Source organism: Eleutherodactylus coqui, chromosome 2 (assembly GCF_035609145.1).
Source record: "Eleutherodactylus coqui strain aEleCoq1 chromosome 2, aEleCoq1.hap1, whole genome shotgun sequence".
Lineage (NCBI taxonomy): Eukaryota > Metazoa > Chordata > Amphibia > Anura > Eleutherodactylidae > Eleutherodactylus > Eleutherodactylus coqui.
The window spans coordinates 174,508,788-174,517,220 of record NC_089838.1 but is presented as its reverse complement, the minus strand read 5'-3'; the positions used below and the strand labels follow the sequence as shown (position 1 = coordinate 174,517,220).

Below are 8,433 nucleotides of genomic sequence, written 5' to 3'. Positions count from 1 at the left end.
TTCCTGTCACCCCACAAGCTGCTGGGAGCGCTCCCTGTAGTAGTAGGGGCTGACTTCACCTCAGCGACCATTTACCTCACCCGTTACGGGGCTGTGTTTAGGTTTTCCGTTGACGGTGTCCTGTTTCCTGGCTTTGGCACGTTGGAGGTAAGTGATTGTGTCGTCGCTGACATTCCCCTTTACCTGTGTCTTCTTCCCTGCAGCTGGGGGTGAGGGGCTGCAGTGTGCGGGTCCGCCGCTGTGACCGGGCGTCTATCAGAAGGGTCAGGATGACAAATATGGCGGGTTTTATGGTCAGCCTAGCTGTCTGTGCAGTGATGGCAGGGGGTGGGCAGCTGCTGCACTGCTTCCTATGTGCTGCCTGACTACAGTCCACCCTGTCTGCACACCCCTTCATCTTTAGGCCCTTCACTCTCACTCTGGTGGTGATTGTAATGCAGCTTCATCCATTGTTAATGTGCCAGCAGCATGTATTCTTTACCCCTGTACATGAAGGCTATATATATATATATATATATATATATATGTATCCCTCTGCTCTAGTGCCCGCTGCCGTTATATGGAGGACCTGAGGGGTTTGCAGTATGCCTCAGCTTCTCCATATCTGGTCTTTTAGGTTGGCAGCTGATGTCCGCTACCCTATACCATATATGTGAGTCAAGCACAAGTAAAGGTCTTCTTTCTGCAGCTCTGTTGAATATGGCAGAGGTATCTGCAGGTCGGGAGGGCTGCTGTGTACATCCTCTCACACCCTCTGCAAAGCTGTAGGTCTTTCCAGGGCTTTCTGCTCACAGGCTGCAGACATGGATGGGGGAGGAACAAGCGAGCCTGTGTGTAAGCCAGGCCAGCTCAGACACAACACCATCACACAAAGGAAAGGGATCACCATGCTCGCCTTCACCCGCACACAATGTATAGATTATCATGTATGTGCGCCCCTCCTCTGTCATGCGGACTACATTGTTCTTCCCCTAGGTCCGTGGGAACATTCATCTGCTTGTTTATTGACACAACTTGCTTGCCCTCCTTTTCTTTTTTTCCCCTTTCTGCAATATTGATTTGGGGGATCATTCGCACCCCCTCCCTTCCTGCACCTGGCCGTACAGGGGACCTGGATAGACAGGAAGAGGGGTTTTACTTGCATTTGTTGTTGGTATCTCCCTCTTTTGTCCTTTTTGGAGAGGCTAAAAATGGCGGCCCCCGGCTGATATTGTAATCTAATCATCTTGGGTTCTCCACACCCCATGCAGCACATATGTCTGCAGCACACGCATGTGGTTAAAGTGAAGGCGATCGCCTCTGCCTCACTTTATTGTGCTAGCTCCGGTGTGGCAGCCCTGTTTGCTGTAAAATAATACGCTATGTGGACTGTAAGATACGGAAAGATAAAGTGATTTGGGAACAGGGTTTACCTATAAGCTCGCCCCTTCTTGTTGTAGAACTACTAGTTTAACCCCACAACTAGCTGCTTCATCTTAAATATTAAGGCTGTAAGGCTTAGCAGGATTTTCGTAGGTGCTTTCTGCTCTGAAGGCGAGGGGGCGGTGATAAGGGAGCGCACAGTGTATACTCCTGTGTATACGGTCTTCCTGCTTTAGTTTAACCCTTTATCTCCTAATGACCTTATACCTCGCTGTTGTCGTGCGGTGTCCCTGACATTGTTGTGTATTCCCTCTATATTCTTAGTTTTTGTTGGTGTCAGGCTCGTTCGTTACAAACTTTAGCCTGAGTAAGGCTCTGCTCACACTCTTATTTTTTATATTGGAATCCACAAGGTCTCTTTTTCCCTCTAAACTGAGTAGGATAAGGCAGCGGTCTACACCATTCTGACTGGGACATTGAGAACTTCTCTAAAGATTCAGCTTTTTTTCAGGTCTTCAAAATACATCAAGCATATTTTGATCCCCCCCCCCCCCCCCCCTCGGTCTCTTTAATGATTTTGTATTCCTTGCCTTGTGATCACACTGTAGGTGATCGTAACAATCCTATTTCTTCGCCTAGAATTGGCTCTTTTCTATATTGAGCACTTTGAGTGGATATATAGCTAGAGCTAACTAGTAGGGGTACTTCTAGATGGGACGACTATCACCCCTGTGCTTTCACGCAGGAGCGATAGTTGTTTGGTGAATGGGTGCAGAGGGCATCGAAAATCTCTTTTCTTCTGGCCGCCCTTCCTCCATTCACTGTGAATAGGCAGTTGTTCAACCACTGCCTGTTTATACTAAGTGAGAAGTCGATACTGGTGTATCTTGTCGACACCGGAAGTGGTGCGTGTTGACAAGGCTAAGGCTGTTTGACAGCCAGATGACGCCCCTTCTTCCTGATTGGCTGGACAGCTCACTCCCAATCCTTGGCGCCTCAGGTCCTGGCACTCTGGTCTTCCTGCTGGTCCTTGGGCTCTCAGGTCGTGGCAGTCAGTACTCCGGTCTCCCTTCTCGCTCCTCCCATCCTCAGCCTCTCAGGTGCTGTCAGGAAGCGGGGGACACTCTCTGCATGGAGGGCCGCGGCACCGGTAAGAGCTGGGTGGTATTAGTGTATCTTGACGCCACCGGAAGCTAGGGGTTTGACAGGAGGAACACCCCTTCACACCCCTAGTTCTCTATAGGGTAAAGAGACGAAGGTCCTAGGAGCTAACAGGAGTAGCTGTAAATGCTGCCATGTTTGGCCTGTAACATGGCAGCATTTACATTGAATAATGTAAGGCTAAGAAACTAACCCTGACCCAAAGCCTAGACGGGCCGCCAAAAGCAATCCACGCACTGCATCCCTCAGTGTGACTGCTGAAGCCGCCCACCCTTGAATCTGAAGCCTTGGTCCCTGCGGCTGTCTCTGTGCTCTGAAGTAGGTGCAGCCCGCAGGCTCTGTTATCTGAGACCACTGGTCCCCCGCTGCCGTTGCATGTCGAGACTCTGTCCCGCCTGCTGCCTCTGTGGTTTCTGGTCGCTGCCGGGCGCCGCCGCCTCACTGGTGCGTGACCGCCGCTCCCCTGCTGCATCTGGAGGTTCCGTCACGGGCGCTGGGTGTGTTCTGTCAGGTCGGTTGCAGCCAGCGCCGCAGTGCTGCTTGACCCCCGCTCACAGCTCCCAAAGCAGCAGTCAATTCGGCCATGAAGGGGAAGGGCAGCGCTTGTCGCTGGCCACGGCTGAAGCCGCTTCACGCAGCTTACCAGTCCCTGCTCCCGAGGCCACCCTGCGCTTCTTCACTGAGTGGGGTTTGTCCTTGTGGGGTGCAAGCGGGGAAGCCCCTTGCAGATGCAGCCACCGCTGTATGCCTTTGGAAACAATGCTTTGTGCCTTTCCAGGACCTGCAGCCCCGACCGGCTCTGCAGCCAATCGGGGGGGGGGGGGGGGGGTTGGGGTCATCCTGCGCTGCAGAAAGCGGCTCCTTCTCTCCTCGTAGTGTGCCCCTGAAACGGGGCGCGCTGTCTGCACGGCCGCGCTAACAGCTTGGCGGCGGCTATCAGGCTGGGGGGGAAAGGATGTTACATCGGCGGCACTCTCCTGGCAGCGTGGGGATTAATTTTTGCCTGGGATGGAGGGTTAGGGTTCGTTTTAGTGTTAGGCTTAAATTATTTGCTGAAAATATTTTCATGTTAATGCGATAGGTGATATAAGTTGATGCTGGTACAACCCCCTTTAACTCGCCCTGCAAAGTTTGTGTACCCCATGTCTTGCTGCTTCATTCACACACCTATACTTTCTGGGTATTGGTGTATCTTGACGTCACCGGAAGCTAGGGGTTTGAAAGGGCTTCCATGGAGGAACGCCCCTCTCACACCCCTAGCTTCCAATAGGTGCAAGATTAAGGTCCTAGGATTCACTATATCGCAGCCGCCGCCGGCTCTCACAGACTGTCCCCTTGCCGCCTCCCTGGGCCACTGAGTCAATCTTTCGCCTACGCTCTATGGCCTCCCTGCAGTACTCTACAGCCGCCCGCTATAGCAGCTCTCCGCGGTGGCGGTCACCAGTGCTTGCATGGACCGGCGAGTCTGGCCGCTGGCTTCTCCCCCGCTGCCTCAGGCGCACCACTGACTCCCCCACACCATCAGGAGCAGGACGGGTGACAGCGGACCAGGATGTGTGACTGTACAGCCGCTGCAGAAACTGGCGCCCCGCAAGCGCAGCCTCTGGGTCCACAGCTGAACAGCATCTTCTTATCCGGGTCCGACAGCGGCTTCCGTGCCGGGCTCCCCAAACTGCCAGCACACGTGGCACAACGGAGCGGCTGCAGACAGTGAGGGAGCGGCGGCGTGCCATGGCCCACTATTAATGCACTGTGAAGCCGCTGTCACAGCCGCCGGAGAAGCCGATCTTAGTCACTGCCAGGACCTGAGAGCCCGAGCATGGGGAGGCAGGACTGCAGCCAATGAGAAAGGGGGGGCGTGCCCAGCCTGTCAAGCAGGCTGTATCTTGACACCACCCACAGTTCTGGTGGCGTCAAGATACACTAATACCTACTTTCTGCTTGTAAGAGCTGACAGACACCCATCACAAGCGGGAGAGAAATGAAGATTGTGTTGGCGAATAGGTCAGAAATGTCTGGAGTGGATAGCACTGTAGGTCATTGTTAATATGTTGAACTGGGCTTAAATGTATAGATAATTAAGTTACATTAATAAACTAACAATAAAAAGATCTGAAAGAACAGCAGTACGAGAATATGTTGAACTGGATTCTCTGGAAAATGGTTAGTGGGTGCAGAGGGCAGAGGTGGGTTAGCCAGGCAGCGGAGTTGAAGCATAGGTTGAAGGGGGTAAGCTGTTGCAGGAGATGAGGGCATGCTTTAGCATTTTTGTTAACTCCAGGTTGAGGAAAGATGGTATCCGAGAGTTGGTTTTTTTTTTTAGTTTGAGCCGGTGATGAAGGCATGTATGTTTTGAAGGACAGGGTAGAATCAGAATCATAGGTTAGCCTGAGACGCCAGGCTTCTGGAATTGGGAAAAATATGGAGCCATTAACTGTGATTGATACGTCTGATGTGAGGGTTGAATGAAATAGAGGGGGAAAGGGCAGAATATGACTAGTTCAGTTTTTATGTTTTTTTGGGGGGGCAAAACTAAAGGTGTGGTGCTACACTAAGGATATTAATACTAATATCTGCCCCAAGACCAGCGTAATAGAAACGTCCAGCTTTTAATAAAGTCCACTGAGATGCGTTTCAGAGCAGATCACTCAATTTTGACAACACAACTCAAAAACAGTCTATCAATAGAGGAGGAGTTTCTCCCTATCAAGTAGTCACATGATGTATCTAGTAACTGTACAACAAGGAAGAAGTTAGCACTTACTATAAAAGAAAAGATGTAGGGTGTAAAATTCAATAACACCATCCCGGTGTATCTGCGGTATCTTGGATCGTAACGTCATAAGACAGCTGACCGTGACTCAACGGTCAGCTGACAGGGGAGGAAGTGAGCGCAAGCGTGTCAGTGTCCTCTCGCCATTGTAACCGCGAGAGGACACTGGTCCTGAATCAGAAGTCAGATGACCAAAATCTGCAGGCGTCTGTGTGCACCCAATAATGGAGCACAGGCGCACAAGACCAGGCTTCCAAAAAAGTGTGGAGCATGCATACAAACCCTAGCAACCCTATTAAGATAGTGCTTAAGGAAAGATTAAAACGAAAAAGTTAATCCACGTTTACAGTGCATAATTAAAACCCTAATTATACTATAAATATATGTAAACTAAAATTCAATGAATCAAGCCATATAAAACCATTGTATATAAAGAACTAAATATCGTACAAATATATCTATATTAATGGCCCAATATAAAAAATAATATATGATAGGTAAAACATTTACAATGGCTTAAAAAAAGAGAAATTTTGTATCGTTAACATTCTTATCTGTACAGTAGGGGTGACTTGAAAACATCCATTTTTTATTATGTTCCAAAAAAGCTGGTCTTAACATGGTGTTTCAAATAGCCATTTTGTACATTTGACCTGTGTTTGTTTTAAATGCAATCTTTCACATTGCAAGTAACATAGTATGTTAAGGCCCATTTAGACGGGACGAATGTCGGGCAATCAATGCCCGACACTCGTCCCCGCACATACTTGCTCTCATGCTGTTGCACGGGAGCTAGTATTGCTGGCTCACAGCGGGGCATCTGGAGGAGATTTCTCTTCTCATGCTCCCCCGCCCCTCTCCATTGACATAACGTAGTGGACGTTCAGTACTGAACGGCTGCTATTTACGCTGAACGCTCAGCGATCAGCTTATTGTCCATCGTTTATGCAGCACGATGGACGATAAGCTGATCGCCCAGTATAAATAGCAGCCGTTCAGTACTGAATGCCGCTACGTTAAGTCAATGGAGAGGGACGGGGAAGCGCGAGGAGAGAAATGTCCTGCAGTCTACCAGCCCCCCCCCCCCCAATCCCACTCTACCCTTCTGGCCGCTCTGCGAGTAAACCAGCGCTACTAGCTCCCATGCAGCTTTCCGCCTAAAATGCACCTTTAGGCAGAAAAAGGCAAATGTCCATCCCGTTTAGCCTGTTTCCACACCCCCTTGTTGATCCAGAGGAAGGCAAAAAACCCTAATGAGGCAGAAACCAATTTACTAATATAGCTAATAAGGTTTTGAAATATGCAGTACCGTAACCATTTAGTGTTATCCGCTCAATGACTTGTGTAGCTGCTCATCACGGTATGTTTGTGTACTGGAGTGTGATCGTGGCCTCGTGTGGTTAGGACCACAGTGAACCTGCGTGTACAGATTAATAAACAAAGGTAAGGCTGCCTTCGCTTCTGCAGCGTGGATTCTGTTTTCCTGCTCTCTTCGGGGACCAGGAAAGGGGAATACCCTACCCAAATGGGTCTGTCTTATGACAGAAATTAATGGCCCCCCTGTGACTGACAAATCTTTGTAAAAGTGTTTTGGATCTACAAACTTTTAACACCGTGGTTCTCCTAGGGCAGGAGTGTCAAACTCATCTTCACCGAGGGCTGCATCAGTCTAATGGTTGCCTTTAAAGGGCTGATTGTAATTCTATAATAAGGGCTTGTTCACATGAGCATATTTGTGCAGCATATTATGCAAACCATTATTGCGCACGTAACACAGTGAATAGAGCCCATTGATATCAATGAGTTAGTTGACATAAGCGTATTTTTTTTCACGTGATGTGCGATCACGTCAAATACGTGGCATTACCAATTTTGGTGCCTATTACGCACTGTAATAGGCCATTGAAGTGAAGGGGCGGGCTCAAATATGTAATATACACTGCATATTTGCATGACCAAAATGCACTTGCGACCATGTGAACGAGCCCTAACAGTGACCCTCATAGTGGCCACAGTAGTAACAGCCACCCGATAGGCCATTACTACTACGGCCACTATCGGCCTATGGCTGGGCAGCATCCCTACAGGCTTTTCACTTACCCAGCCTGTACCTCCAGTCTGGCAGCCGCTGCTGAGTCTCTGATCGTTGACATCTCGCATCAGCATCTGTGCTGGATACCGGACGGCGCATGCAGGCGCCAGGGAGAGTGGTGTTGTCAGTGGTCACAAACTGCACTGTCGCTGGACTGGAACTGGGTCGGCGGGGTGAGTAGAATTTCTGCTGGGTTTGATGCACGGCCGGCCAGAATCGGCCCGCTGGCCTTGCATTTAAGGGCTTGTTCACATAGCTGTATGCGTCTCCCACAGCGTTTTACACATTACAGCCCGTACGCTCTGCCAGCACAGACCGCATATGGGCTGCGTATGGCACGGCGCTCTATTCAGAGTGGGGATGCATATGGAAACTCGGCGCGTACACAATTTATTGCATATGGACAGCTTATCGCAGCATACTCTATTTCTCTGCGTATCATACACAGCCATACAAGGGCTGCGTATGATACGCAGAGGAATAGAGTATGCTGCGACTTATTTCTCCTGCGTATCGATATGCAGTGCACACATACTGGTATGAATGGATCAATGAAAGTCCGTTCACTCCATTCACTGCGTGTTACACACGGGATATACGCGGTGAACATACGTCTGTGTGCATAAACCCCCAGTATGTGTGCCCTAAGGTTAAATGAAATGCTAGAGAATGTGTATGATGTAAAGTTTTTCTTCCTATATATTTTTATAGGACTTGATTCATGGAATTTTAGCGTGTGTGTAATATTGCCATGTATTGGATTTTTCCCCTTTTTAGCTTTCCTTAAAAAACATGCTATCTTAATAGGTTGCTATGGTGATTTGATGCCACGGGTTTTCACGCATGCGTGCACCATGCCTTTTGTACTTTTTTTTTTTTTTTTTTTTTAAGAAGTCCGGTGGTTGTGCCTACATGCTCCCTTACTGACTGCATGTATTAGCTTTTTCTTTAACTGTCCTTTAACCCCTTAGTGATGAAGCCTACTTGTGCTTTAATGACCAAATAATTTTTCAGTTTATTTTCATTGCCGCTACCAGGAGCCATA

The 8,433-nt window shown here is 49.1% G+C and overlaps 1 protein-coding gene across 5 annotated transcripts in view; it reads left to right on the top strand.

The window, feature by feature from the left end:
• The first annotated feature begins 7 nt into the window (after positions 1-7).
• Positions 8-8,433, top strand: part of KMT2E (lysine methyltransferase 2E (inactive)) — a 95,596-nt gene continuing 87,170 nt past the window's right edge. For all 5 annotated transcript variants that reach the window (XM_066591965.1, XM_066591963.1, XM_066591964.1 and 2 more), the window contains exon 1: positions 8-147. The gene's annotated coding sequence lies outside the window, so the exon portion shown is untranslated. The remainder of the gene's footprint in view (positions 148-8,433) is intronic.